This window comes from Centropristis striata, chromosome 13, assembly GCF_030273125.1.
Source record: "Centropristis striata isolate RG_2023a ecotype Rhode Island chromosome 13, C.striata_1.0, whole genome shotgun sequence".
Classification (NCBI taxonomy): Eukaryota; Metazoa; Chordata; class Actinopteri; order Perciformes; family Serranidae; genus Centropristis; species Centropristis striata.
Window position 1 is genome coordinate 27,452,574 of NC_081529.1, and position 13,800 is coordinate 27,466,373.

Consider the following 13,800-nt stretch of genomic DNA (forward strand, 5'->3'; position numbering starts at 1 on the left):
TGTTATGTGTGGTGTCAGATCAGAAGCCAGTGGGAGGGGATAGAGTTGGTCTTGGCCTCTGTTCCTGGCCAAGGTTTAGATTGGACCCACAGCTGCACAGGCAGGGTCCTGCAGAATCCTGGGTCTGAGCTGAGCCCTGACAGGTGCTGCATTAAAACTGCCCTGAAACCGCTCTCTTCGGCTTAACGTTGATCCCTTCTTGCAGGCGTCCGTGGAATGGCACTTTCTTTGGCATTCTGTTAAACCAATTGCCGATCTGTGACCAAAGCACACCCAGCAAAACATCAGGCCCCTAGTAGGGCACTATAGGACAAAAGAAGATTTTACTGAGGGGCAGATAGGAAAAAATATGGAGACATTGACAAGAAAACTGATAGGAGACACATGGTTAAGCTTTGATCCAAGGATCATCTTTACTCCCTTTTCCTGTCTCATCTGGAGGACTGACAGTGGATCCTTCCTCTGCATGATTTATATCATTCAGAGATTCCTATTAGCTCATGTCTGCCTTTCTCTTGCCTGGCTTGTTCTCAGTCTCATTTATTCAAACTCTGATTTTAAACAACAAAGCAGCACTGCAGCTTTGGAATGAGAAAAAGAGTGACGTACAATTCCCCAGTTTTTTGAGAGAACTTTTGTCTTGATTCCTAGAATCTCCCTGTTGGACGTAGTAGAAGCAGCTGTCACTGTCGCTCTCTCTTGCCTGGCGCAAAAGAGCCTTATGCTTTTAATGGGTGATTAGTGTCAGATATCTGGCTGTTGCCGCCTGGACCTCAACTGTGGGAAATAGTCGTGCTGGTTGCACCTGATCCAGGGCTCAGTTTAGAGTTTCCTCCTAGCTGAAGAGGAACACAGGGATCTAGCACACACAAAACAGGACTTAGAAGATTGACTCTACAAAATGGTATTTCATTAAGAAAAACAGCTCTGCCACTCAGCTGGAGCCTCTCCAGCTATCACTTGGCCAAATGACATAGACCACAAGCGTATCCGACCATCTCTCTGCCCAAAATCCCCATTTCCATTATACAATATGACAGTTTGGCTAGCCTTCTCTGTGAAACTGCAGAGACATGCTGACAGTAATTGTGTGCATGCATTAGGGTCAGCTGAGGTGAATTCCTTGGCCTGGGTGATGTTGTTGTCCAAAACACCAAAACCGACAAAAAACTACACCTATTGGACAGTTTCTTTTTTTTGCAATTTATTTTTGTGTTTTTGGCAGAAAAGAACATCAGGAAAAGAATCATTATATTAACCAGCACTGTAAGAATGTATCTGTTTCCTTGAAAGTTCGCATCCCACTGCAGATAAAACAATGGGATCCTATTGTTTGTATTTTATTTTCAGTATTTAGAAGAGATGACTGACTTAAAAGAACAATGGCAAAAAAAATATTCTGCTTCCACTTTTCTGCAATATCAAATTTACTTGACTTGGCTTTTTCCTTTTGCGTGTTTCGCAAGGATTTGCAAATTCAGTCCCCCAGTGTCTCCCCAGCAGCAGTGGGCTGACTCAATCACAAAATGATCTGGACCATGTGGAACAGCTCTGAAAAAGAATCGCCATCTAATCACCTGCATGTTGCACAACAGCCTCATACAGCTGTTTAGAGAACACTGGGTGATGGAAACAAACAGAAACACAGACATTAATATTTGGTCATGCAGAAAAGCAATGCACATGCCGATTGATTTACGTATGTGCATCTTCATTCTAAAAGCTGCGACTAGCTCTCTCTCTCTCTCTCTCTCTCTCTCTGTCTCTCTCCCCCCCCCCTCTCTTTCTCTTTCTCTCTCTCCCTCACTCTTTTTTTCAGTCACTACTGGCACGGCAGCATGTGAATGATGCCCCTCACCGCAGCTCAGAGCAGTGGGTAGACGGCTGTCTGTGTGACGGCTGTGGTGTCGTCTCTAAGACAAAGGGAACTTGGCAAGCTGCTGGGCTGCGGCTGGATCAAACAGGCCTTGTTTATTGGACCTCTCCCTCTTTGCTCTGCGCTCATCAGAGGCTGTGTGTGAGACTGCAGTCTGAAGTGTCTGAGAGATCTGCGCAGCCCTCGAAGACGGGAACCACTCAGACCACACACAGGGTCGCTTCAACCGCCACAAAGGAGGCTCAGAAAAGAGGCTGACACACTCACTGTACATAAGCTCTCTTTATGACTTTATGTATCTGTATTGATTTAATACAGTCCTCAGAAAAAATGTATTTCTTACTCTTGACTTTTTCTTTAGTTTTAGCTTATTGTATCTTGTGCTCTCATTTTTCCTCCCTCTCTTACTCAGCTCCCCTCACCAAGCCCCTGCCTTTATTTCTTTCTGTCCCTACTCACTCTGCGAACAATGTCCTGCTCCTGCTCTCTGTTTTCCCATGGTGCAAGCACAGGAATGCATGCCTGTTAAAGGTGATATATTTTTGCAATCAGGCAGAGAGTGAAGGCCTTAATTACGGCAGGATACAGATAGAAGGGAAAAGCCGAGGTTGAACACCACTTCCCAGAGGCATTATTCATCAGCCTTCACTCAGTGGGCAGGGATGGCATCTGATAGTTGCATAGCTAAGACTCCCAGTGGTAAATCTTATAACAACATGACAAGCTTAAAGAAGTGGGTAGTGTGCAAGAAAGAGTGTTGTTGTTTTTAAAATATTGAGTGTGATAAGTGAGAGATAATAATCAGCTTGATAAGTTTTAGTGGAAGATGTGGCAGGAGGATCAGGTATGGACAGGTTGCCGTCTTATCCTTACATCTACAGTTGGGTTCCCAGAGACTTATTGGCACTCAAGGCTGACACTCTACAGTATGGAAGATTTGCGATCAAAGTTGTGACTTGAGGGAAGCAGAGAAGAAGAGGTCAGGGTGCCTTCACTGAGCCCCTTTCCTCTAAATGTTATGTGTTTGACTGACAGAGAGTTCTAATTCTCCCACATCCTCCTACCGCTGCCCTTGATTCCCACGCTAAACACCAGCGCTGATGGGAAAATTTTAAAACACAGGGACACTCTAAAATTCCAGGATTCTTTTAGTGTGTACACATCTATCACATACTTTTTTAAGGACAGAAAAAATAATAAAATGGCACACTGGAAAATGTCAATGTTCCTTCTCAGAATGATATTTAGTTAAATTTCGTTGTTGATAAAATTGCAAATTAGTGAATGTGAATGTGAAATGGATAATGACATTTAATGTATTTTGCAAAATGCCCAAGGTGTTACTTATTGTTTCATAATTATTGAATTCATATTAATATTACAACTATGTAATACAGCAAGAACGTTTTAAGAATGGGAATGACCAAACGATGGATACTGGACTTGCATTTCACTATAGGAGCCAGAGCAAAATTGTTTAGTTTCAGAAGGCTCTGATTACACTGCACAAGTGTAATCAGAGCAGTTTGTAGCAGTTGTTTTTTTTTGTTGCATTTTTGGACCTCTGTTTCCACATCTGTTGTTTTGGAGAAGCTTAAAATATAGCAGCCGCTAAATCACTGACACATCATCACCAGTGCTTCAACTGATATGAGGCTGCCTGCGAAATGTGAGTATATATATATATATATATATATATATATATATATATATATATATATATATATATATATATATAGATAGATAGATAGATAGATAGATAGATAGATATAGATGTAGATATAGATATAGATATTTATTTGTTTATTTTTTGCAATCTGTTCCTTTCCCCAAAACATCTTTGCAGCATGGTGAGAAATGCTCAGGTTGACCTTGCTGCTGCTCGTGTTATGGAGAAATTACAAAAATGAGGTGGAAGTTTTCACACAAGAAAAGGATTTTCATGCATGCTCAGCCAAGGCCACTGAGCACTCTTATCTCTCCCTCATCGATCCTAACCGTGGAGAGTAGCTTTTCCCACACAGAGTCCCTTCACCCAGCAGCATAAACAAATACACACAGCCTGCCATCTGGATGTGGAGCACCACAGCTAAGATGGAACACACTGAGAGCTTACTCACTGAAACTTCAGAGCTACTTAAACCTGCACACAGTGACCTTGCTGTGCTATGGCTGGTGGGATAGGAGAATAAAGAAAACGTTTGAGTAGTTAAGGGAGGATGTAGAGACTTGGACGTGACTGAAGGATGGAAAACATTAGAATGTGCAGGGTGCCAGGCTGAGTCATTTAGGTTCATAAAGCCAACCATTAGCCCACACAGCGCATGTGTTTCTGTCATCAGGAGGATTGTATGCCCTGAGTGCCTGTCACTTTAGGAGTTTTTTTGCTTTGAACATGCCAGCGTTCAGACAGCAGCCTCCATCAGGACAAAGAGATGAAACAGGTTTAAGCCTTGTTAAAGCAGGGCTATGGATCTTATGTGAGCTGCACATGTGTGTAGAGAAGACCAAACATCCAAATAACTCAAAATCCAGAGTGTGTAACAATGAAACCCCCCACCTGTTCAAAGGTTTCACTCAACTTAGTCAAGGTCAAGCTTATCCCTTCCAAATATCACAGTAATTCAAATCTAAAAACTACACTTGGAAATGTTACAACACGTTTTAACTTCACATTATACATTTCAGTACCAATTCCCGAATGAGAAACAATATTTGCCCTTAGTTAAGCTTGCAGAAGTGAAAATGCTAGGCCTGGTATTTTTCATTCTGCAAAAATAATTCAGTATCACTCACTAAATTCAGCTATCCACTTTTTGTCCAAGACATGACATGATGGAAAATGTATTTGTGAGGGCTGCACTGAAAAGGAAATCCAGGCATTAGTCACTTGGGCCCCATCAGTGCTGTCACAGGAGGGACTTTCTGACTTCAAGTAAACGAAAGGATTCCTGAGGACTCGCCACAGTTTGCTCTTCTTTGATGTCTCCTTCTTGAGTGTCACATGTGATCACTATCTAAACAGTGCCCCGCATTCATTCATTTAGCCTTGATTTCCGTAACCACGGGGGTGGTGGTGCCTAATTGCAGTGTGTGAAATGTGGTTTGTTTTGTAGGGGAATTATAAGAGATCCACAAATTCCATTCAGTGTTTCTATACTATTTTCATTATTGTCTGCTGTGTTTGAAAATTAACCCTCACCGCCTACTCCAGATCATTCCTACACACTGTCAATGAGATTAATACTACACATGGAAACCTTAAAGTTGAAGTAGAACCAGTGTGCTCAGAGGGATGACATCTAAATGAAGGAATCAGGTTTCAGAAAAACTTCAAACAGTCTGGGACTGGAGGCCAGTTTGCGTAAAACCACTAAATGAGCGGACCCCATGTGAAGAAGAGAAATTCCCTTGTATGTGAGGGCGTGGACAACCCACTTCCCTTATTTGCGACCCCCTCACTCCTGTGCCTCAAGCCCCACTGTGATTGCATTGACCCTCTTCCTCCTTGTGCCCCTAAGGCTGCTCTTATTGTAGCAATGTGGGACTTCAGTGCTTCCTCCTCCCTGTTTGTCCTTCAGGAGCTTGGAGAGACAAGGGAATTAGAACAAGCTGTCGAAACAGCATTTCCATGGGAGCGCAGGTCAAGGAGACCCCCAAGATGGCTTTTCTCATATATGTGGGAAATCCTCCTCCAAGCCCACTGCCAAACAGGAAGAAGTCTGTGTCCCGTATATTCACAAAGATTATAAAAAAAAGATTTAAGTTACAACAGACCTAAGTTGACTGAGGGGAAATTCAGTTTTATGGTCTGGGTCCTACCTTCGACCGAACACGGGTGAATTTTGTGTTGAGTGAGTGACACAATCCGTGCTGTTTACAGTATACTCAACATGTTATTGTAGTAACATGTCTGAGGACATGCGTGTGCATCGCAGACAGGAGAGGGAAAATAAATCAATTGGCATCCACTACTTTGAATCACAGAACGATTCCTAGTAATTATGTCCCATAACGGAGCCAATAGTGTAATTAGGGGTTACTACCCAGTAGAGTGTGGACCACATCTAGGATCCCCCGGGGACTTCGTGTCTCAACATGCTCACCAGAGTGTGAGAACCTCAGCCCATAAGCACACCTAAACACATAGAATTGCTCCAAATGCATTACCACATTATTGACTTGCATGACAGGTTTTATATCAAATGAGAGAGTTTAACTTTAAAAATGCTTAAATCTTTAATCCAATTTTCTAACATATTTATGATATTTTATTGGCACTCCAAATACTTGTTTTTTTTATGTTGGGAGGAGACCATGGTACTGTGAGAAGCCTTTGAGACATGGGCTCTCATGACACACAGCGCAAGCATCACTCTTTCCTTTGATTAAAGGAATATGAATGAATCAAGCAACAGGTGATTCCAAGACTGTTTTTCTCCTCAAAGCAGCAGGTGCTTGTCTCAGTCCAAACATCTCAGCAGGAGCCTTCACTTTCCAGTGTGAGAACCACAAAGAAGGTCCAAGTATATGAGAGCCCCATTGCCTTCTGACATTGCCAACACTCTCTGAACCTATTCTGATCAAGTTTAGCCATGCCCACAATAATGCTGATAGATTTGAAAACACAGTTTGCAAGTCAAATGTTCGACATAAAAATGCCAAAATAAAGACTGTATAGGTCTTTTTCTATTTCAACCACCTTTTTTCCCACCGTTTCCATAGTATTTTGTTTTTTCCAGAGCAAGTGACTGTGCCAACAGAGGAACCTGAACTTTTAGACAAGACAGTTCATTTTTAGCTCTGCCAAGGAGGGAATTTTCTTGGTGGAGTTTTTCTGTTGTTAATGTGTTTGTTTGTTTGTTTGTTTGTTTGTTTGTTTGTTTGTTTGTTTGTTTGTCGTCTGTTTGTCTTTCTATCAGCAGGATTATGGAAAAACTACTGGTCCAATTCTCAAAGAAACTTGGTGGGAAGGATGAAGCATGGGCCAAGGATGAACAAATCACATTTTGTAGCAGATCTGTATAACGGTGCAGGTACACAAGTTAATCATAACTTTTGTTAACATTGTGAGATAGGACATTCATGTGGTGTAGAAATATCAGAAAACGTCAAAATGATGGTTTGATTGATAAATTATGACTCATATGACAAACATAGGTTTGGACCAGGTCATTTTGGTTGATGGTTCCCAAAGGGCATAGGTGCATTTCTCTGCATAAGGACCATCACTTAACTTAACTGACTTCTGTTTTTACTGCTGGGGCCTGCGGTGACTATCCCCTATCCTGTAATCTAGCCTTCATCCTACCTATCACAGGTGTTCTGTTGAGAGTCAGTGCTACAACCTTGGAAAGTGTGATAGGGGGCATCAGTGCTCCTCATACGCCCTGCCCCCACCTCCTTACCCAGCTTTGATGGTTGAGGGCTTGCAGGGGTGACAGCTGCTCCTAAATTAGAGAGTAGGAGAGGACACAACAGGGTCCAGGAATGTCTGGATTGTCTGGATTGCTTTCTCTTCCGCAGAGTCCTGGGAAGATGGCTGCAGCAAAGTCTAAGTTTTGTCAGGATGCTGGATAATCCAGTGCATCCTATCTATGCATAATGCATTCCTGATTTTATAATTTGAACATTCCTTCGCAAACGCCAGCTAGCTTAGAAACATCAGGAGGGCACATAGGCAGGCAGTGGATATTGGAAGATTAATTTAAGTGAACACCAGGAACAGAGGAATTGATCATGTCAGTTATCTGTGACAGGCTGATAGGGTCTGCCCAGGGCCCAATAGCCAGGCCATCCTGAGGTGAAACCTCCTTTCTCATGCATTATCACACCTCCTTCATTAGTTGCTCAGGAGACAGTGACCAGGTCATCAGGGTCAGTGTGGTCAGAGGAATGGTTGTAAAATTGCCGGGACAATAAAGTCAGCCTCAATAATAGTGAAGTAGCTATTCAGGAGAGATTAGCACTACACAGTCCGGGATCCACAACATTTAACTAAAGCCACAGGACACCAGGCAAAACACTGGACAACACAGGCAGCGAGGGAGGAGCACTACAGATTTTCCAGACTGCAACATTTTGCAGTTGTCAGGGTCTAACATGAGGTGGATGAACATAGATAGTAAGGCCATGAGGGAGGAAATGGAGGAACAAGAGATTGATAGTGTGGGGCGAGAGGATGGGCAGGATAGAACAGACGAAGGAAGAGAGATTAAAGGAGTGGGCTGGGTCATGATGAAGTAAAGCTTAGGGGCACAAGCTTCCAGATAGTAAGAAGGAGGTGGGATCCAGCCGTCATGCTGATTTTCTCCTCCTCCTGCCATAGACCAGCATGTTGTTTTTCTTCAGTATGTTTTAATAAAAGTGGAATTACTGCAAGCCCTCCTCTCTCCTCTGCCCCTGGGTGGTGTGATGTGGAATGTCTGCTGCTGTCAGCCACCCCTTCCACCTACAACCAATACTTTCTGAGAAGGGCTACTACTTTCTTCAAAGCATACACTTGACCCATATCACCCATATCTGAAGAGCAAAATAATAAGAGTAGCGCTATAATAGCAAGCTGGATTTAAAATTCCAATGGTTTGTGTTTAATTTCAATATATGAAAACAGCTTTGAAATAAGAACTAGTCACATTCATTCAGTAGTCTTTCTCAATGAGAGAGGCCCTGTCACAACAGATCATCTGTCAGTTTCTGCAGGAGTATACACAGATGGTGTGTTTGGAATAAACTACAATCAGAGTGGTCAACAATCCTTTAGGAGTTTCCTTTTTAAAGCAGCTCAGATAGTCAGCCCTCAGGCCCAGAACACTTAAGCCATATCGACCCCAAACACTTCACTCTAGTCCCACCCTGTCTTATTCCATTACTGCCTCCCTTATCACTCAAGGGTGCCTTTAGTTTAGCCTTAGCCTGAGGAAGGAATGTGGCATGCACCTTTGTAATGACTGAATCCAAATGTTCGGACTTCACCTCATGCCCTTGCAGATTTGACGTGATGATGCTGAACCCCTCACTATACGTATGACTGAATCCACAAGGGCTCAGTTAAGAAGTCCAGAGAATGGACATTTGGACTTAGTCAATACGTTCTGCCATTTCCCAGATTCACTCATTTTTCTTGACTTAATCTAACCAAAGAGCATCTTCAGCCATTTTTTGAATGAAGTACAACAGCTGTTGAGATGTGTCTGTGTCAATATTTTTTTTGACCGGATCCCTCTCTGCTGTTGCCTTTCACAACCCATCCAGTGTAATGAAGATGGGGTTTGTGTGGGTAATAACCACACATGTAATCTCACATCGCTTCAGTGGGCAGGGACAAAAGGGCCGGGAGCTTCCATGACAGATTTCTCGATCAGACACTGCTTGGCTGACAAAGCAAGCAAGCCTGTTGATTTTGGCAACAAGTCAGTCTAACATTGGACAGCGTTGGCAAGATTCATGCAGACACCCACAAATAGACACTGTCCATCTACAAAACCATAATATCATGGAATCAATCTGGCACAAACACAGCAAATCATTTGGTTTCTTACAGTGAGAACTTGGTAGAACTAAACTTCTGTCTATGACATTTGTAGTGTGGAGAGTTATGTGCTTGTGGTTAAAAGCCGCATGTTACGCATGTTTATGCATAGGAGCCCATAGTAGGTATGGGGGGTAGGCAGGTACAGGCTAATTATCCCATTCTTGGTTTCTTTCGTAGTAATTATACCTTAGTGGTGCACTATCATTTTTACTCACTGGCTGTTGTTTTGATTGCGCACCAGTCAGGTTTAGTGTTTTTACCCTGTTCTTTTCTTAAGGAAGATCCTGGCTCAGGAGGGCTCTGCTAGGACACGTAGAGGCACAGGTGAGGCTGTGGTTGGGTCCTCTCTCACCTCAGTGTGTAAGTGTGGGAACCTCTCAACTGTCAGTAGTGCATGAGTAACAAGGACCCTGAGGGAGTGTGGCGTAATCTTCTTCTAATACCCCAGTCTCTTCTCTTTTTCTCACTCAGCGGAACACACACATTCACTCAGAAGACTGAGTACACTCATGCATTTATCTCAATCAGCATGCATTTGTAAACAGCAATCTTCAAATGAAAGCTCATTCTGAAATCACATAAAAACAGGCATATTTGTATTGTAAATACACCCACAGCTAGGTAAATAATACCTTGCGTTGGTTCCATTGTTGGACCAAAATGACTGATCTTTGCTAGAAGGAGCTTGCAAGACAAATCACTTCATGGAAAGGAACCAGTTAAACAAGTATTCAACACAAATTTTGGGTTTGGGTTGGTCTGAGTGAGGGCTCTATTACCTTCAATGAATATATATCAACCTATGCAACCTAAACATTTAAAGGGGCAGTTCATCCCCAGATCAAAAATGTGCATTTTCCTCTTACCTGTAGTGCTATGTATCAGTCTAGATAATTTGAATGTGACTGATTAGGGGGAACGCAGATATCATGGACGATTCAGCAATCAGCAACTCACACCAAAACATTCCCAATTGATAAATAGTACTGCAAGTAAGAGGAAAAAATGTAGTTTTACATTTTTGGTGAACTGTTTCTTTTTACCTTTTTTAAAAAGCAGTTCATAATATGAACACTCTTAACGTGCAAGGCTCTGGTAATATCACCATCTGTACTAACTTTAGGTACGATAGGCTCCAGCCCCCCCATGATCAGCAAAGAATTCACTGGTATAGAAAATGGATGGATAGATTAAAATACTTGATGACAACATTAAATAAATAAAAAATATTTTATATGTTATGAACCATAAAAACAATGGTATGATAATCCTTGTTATAATTCCCTCAATTTACTTATATAATATAACAACAATGTTTATATTTCCAGAGAAAGAGAAAAAGTGTAGTATTTAGCAATATTGTCATTTAAATAACTAAGAACGTCATTAAGTCTTGTTTTTCGTCCTATCAGATTTCACTATCATCCTCCGCTCTGGGAAGAGTGCTGAAAAATGACGTTAAAATGACTAAACTCAGCCACCCACTGAGAGCAAAATTACATAATTGCTAGTCAAGTGCACAGGCAAAAATGATGTTTCTCTAAATTAGAAACACTTCCAAAACCATGTGGCACAGAAAACTGCAAACATTAATTTTAACACACATTCATGCTCAAGGGAAAATAATTGATTATGATGTGTAAAGTGGCCATCTCTGTGAAGGAATGTGAAGGAATGCCAATAAATGCTGTTCTAATACAGACTTTATAGAACTCTGTCGGTGGGGTGGTTGGGGGCAGTGGGCTGGCAGCTGTTGCTGGTGTGCGGGGGCCCTCAGGTCTCGGCCTACCCCTAATGGCCAGACCAGCTGTCGGAGTTCTGTCTGTAGGGGCGCGGGGCTTCAGGAGGCGGGGAGGGCATGAGAACTTCCACCCCCCTGTCCTGGGGGGCGGGTCCCCGCCTTGTCTGCCCTCCTCTGAAAGGGGGTGATTGATGGCGCAGGGTTGACACCATGCTTCCCCAACAATTGACTCAGGAGGGACAGAGGATGAACAGAGAGCTCGGGACCCCTCCATGTCTTTCTCCTCTGGTTTTCAGAGGCAAATGTGGGATCAGTCGCAGTTATAATTCAGTCATTTTTCTCAATATGTCTTGTATTTGACATTTTTAGTGGAGCATATGCCACTCTAAACACTTTTCAAGGCTGTCACTGCAATAATTTTGCAGACGAACTCAAGTTGTTTTCTGCCTTATTTGTCAGATTACATGGATTGAACATGGTTTTGTCAAATGGCTTAAATGACCCTCTGCCTTTCGTTAAGATAAGCCCTCTTGTTGCTGCAGGCCTTCAGTGCCCTCTTCCTTACACCAGTTCAATTAATCCTGACAGAGTGGAGATCCGTGGTGCTTCTTGAGTGGACAGCACCCTGGCCTGAAGCGTGTGTGTCAGGTCATCAGTAGGTATCAACCCAAAGTCTCAGCACCGGGGCCTTATAACACAGACCTGACCTTTTGCACTAAACCCCAGGATCCTCCCTGGATCCCTTTCAGCAAGTTGCCAGCACCTCCGTCCTCCTTCAAGATTTACAGCCCCGCGGAGAGAGAGAGGAGGTGGAAGAGTGGGGGAAAGGGGGCACTGTCCGGCAGCTGTTCGCAGTGGTCTTAAGTAGCTATTTCACACGGAAACAGAGTCATAGCTTTCTGAATTCCTCCAGCTGGCCAGTCTTCAGCTTGGTCTGAAATACATTCCCGCACAGAGATGCCTTTGCACTCTTTGCCCTCCATTTTCACTGCCTTGTCACTGCCTCCAGACCGTCCACTGAATCAACTGCCCACCCCTCTGTAGATTTACACTACCGGTCAAAAGTTGTAGAACACACCAACTTTTCCAGAATTTAATTGAAAATGATGCAGTTTAAAGTCTCAGTCTACTCTAAAATTAATGCACATTTGCAACATTTAAAATTCTTTATTGAGCATGAAAGTGTTTTGAAAGTTAAAAAAGATTCAAAATCACATTTATGTTGGACTAAAGGACTAAAAAAAAGACACAAAATGACCAAAAAAAGACACAAAATGACAAAAAAAAAGACACCAAAAGACACACAATGACCAAAAGACATGAAAAGAATTCAAAAATGGACAAAATAGCCCAAGACTCCATAGAGTTAAGTTGTTAACCCATTTCTTGTTCCCTGAAAAAAGGCCTACTTGTATAATTCTGAAATGTACATTATTTTTCAGTTTTGGTTAAGCTTACCTTTTTTATTTACCTCTGGCAGTTCACCACTTACCTTTGTACCCTTTCAAGCTGTTCATTTGACTTGAACTGCTTGAATTTCAATAAAAAACTGGAAAAATTGGGGTGTTCTAAAACTTTTGACCGGTAGTGTATATCAAAGAGAGAAAATGTTCATCAATGGGATGATTCCCATCACGGAGAGAGGCATATTAAATTCAATAAAATCTCTATGTCTTGTACCACTGTATTCTGGGAAAACCATTTAGCAAGAAACACAGGACAGTGAGACAGAGAAAAACAGAAGAATCCCATAGGTCAAATTTTTATTTCCTTCCTTCTCTCTGTCCCTGTCCTGTGCAGAGACAAGTCATGAGTACACATACAGGATTTAATGGCCGTTTAGAGAGCTTGTGTGAAAGTCAAACACTTTTTCCCACAATCCAGAGAAAGATCTATCATTCACATGTGTTTACTTTAGGCAAAAAGCCCCAGTCTTGAAGTCACTGTGTGTGCATATGTGTGTGTGTGTGTGTGTGTGTGTGTGTGTGTGAGCACAGAGAGTGGGTGGAAGAAGGAAAGGAAGAAAAGAATCACGATGAAACAGAGTATACAGGAAGTATGAGCACATACACACCTCCAGTAGAAACCTCTGGGGTTTTTTTGTGGGCTTGACAAATTAATTTATCATGAACTGGGAAGCACGATGTTTTAAATGGTTTATTCAAAACAGTTTGACTCAACAACACAATGACAATAAGGAGAAAACAAAACCAAGAAAAATGACTGTAATTACATAAATACACATTTTTCTTCATAACTTCAAAAGGCAGACATCCAAACACTTCCTTGCTACAGTCAGTATTTGATGTAGTAGTATTTTAATGTAGAAGACAAAAATGTGCATGAGCACAGACTCCACAAGGATGCCTTTGCTGTTTCATTGATGTGTATTTTCTTAAAGCACAAACACGAGTGGCTGGACAAGTGTAAGATCCTGGGAAAGCAGAGGTGTTGCCTTCCTGTCTAAAGATCCCAACATCCCATAACAGAGCAGAAACAACGATAAGTTATCTTATCACTGTGGGATACAGTTGTGTGTGTATGTTGTGTGCATGTGTTCACAGGGGCACCTTGTGCCTTTGTCATACACAGAGACAACATCAGAAGTGTGACTATCTCCTCTAACCACGAAAACCCACTTCACTAGAA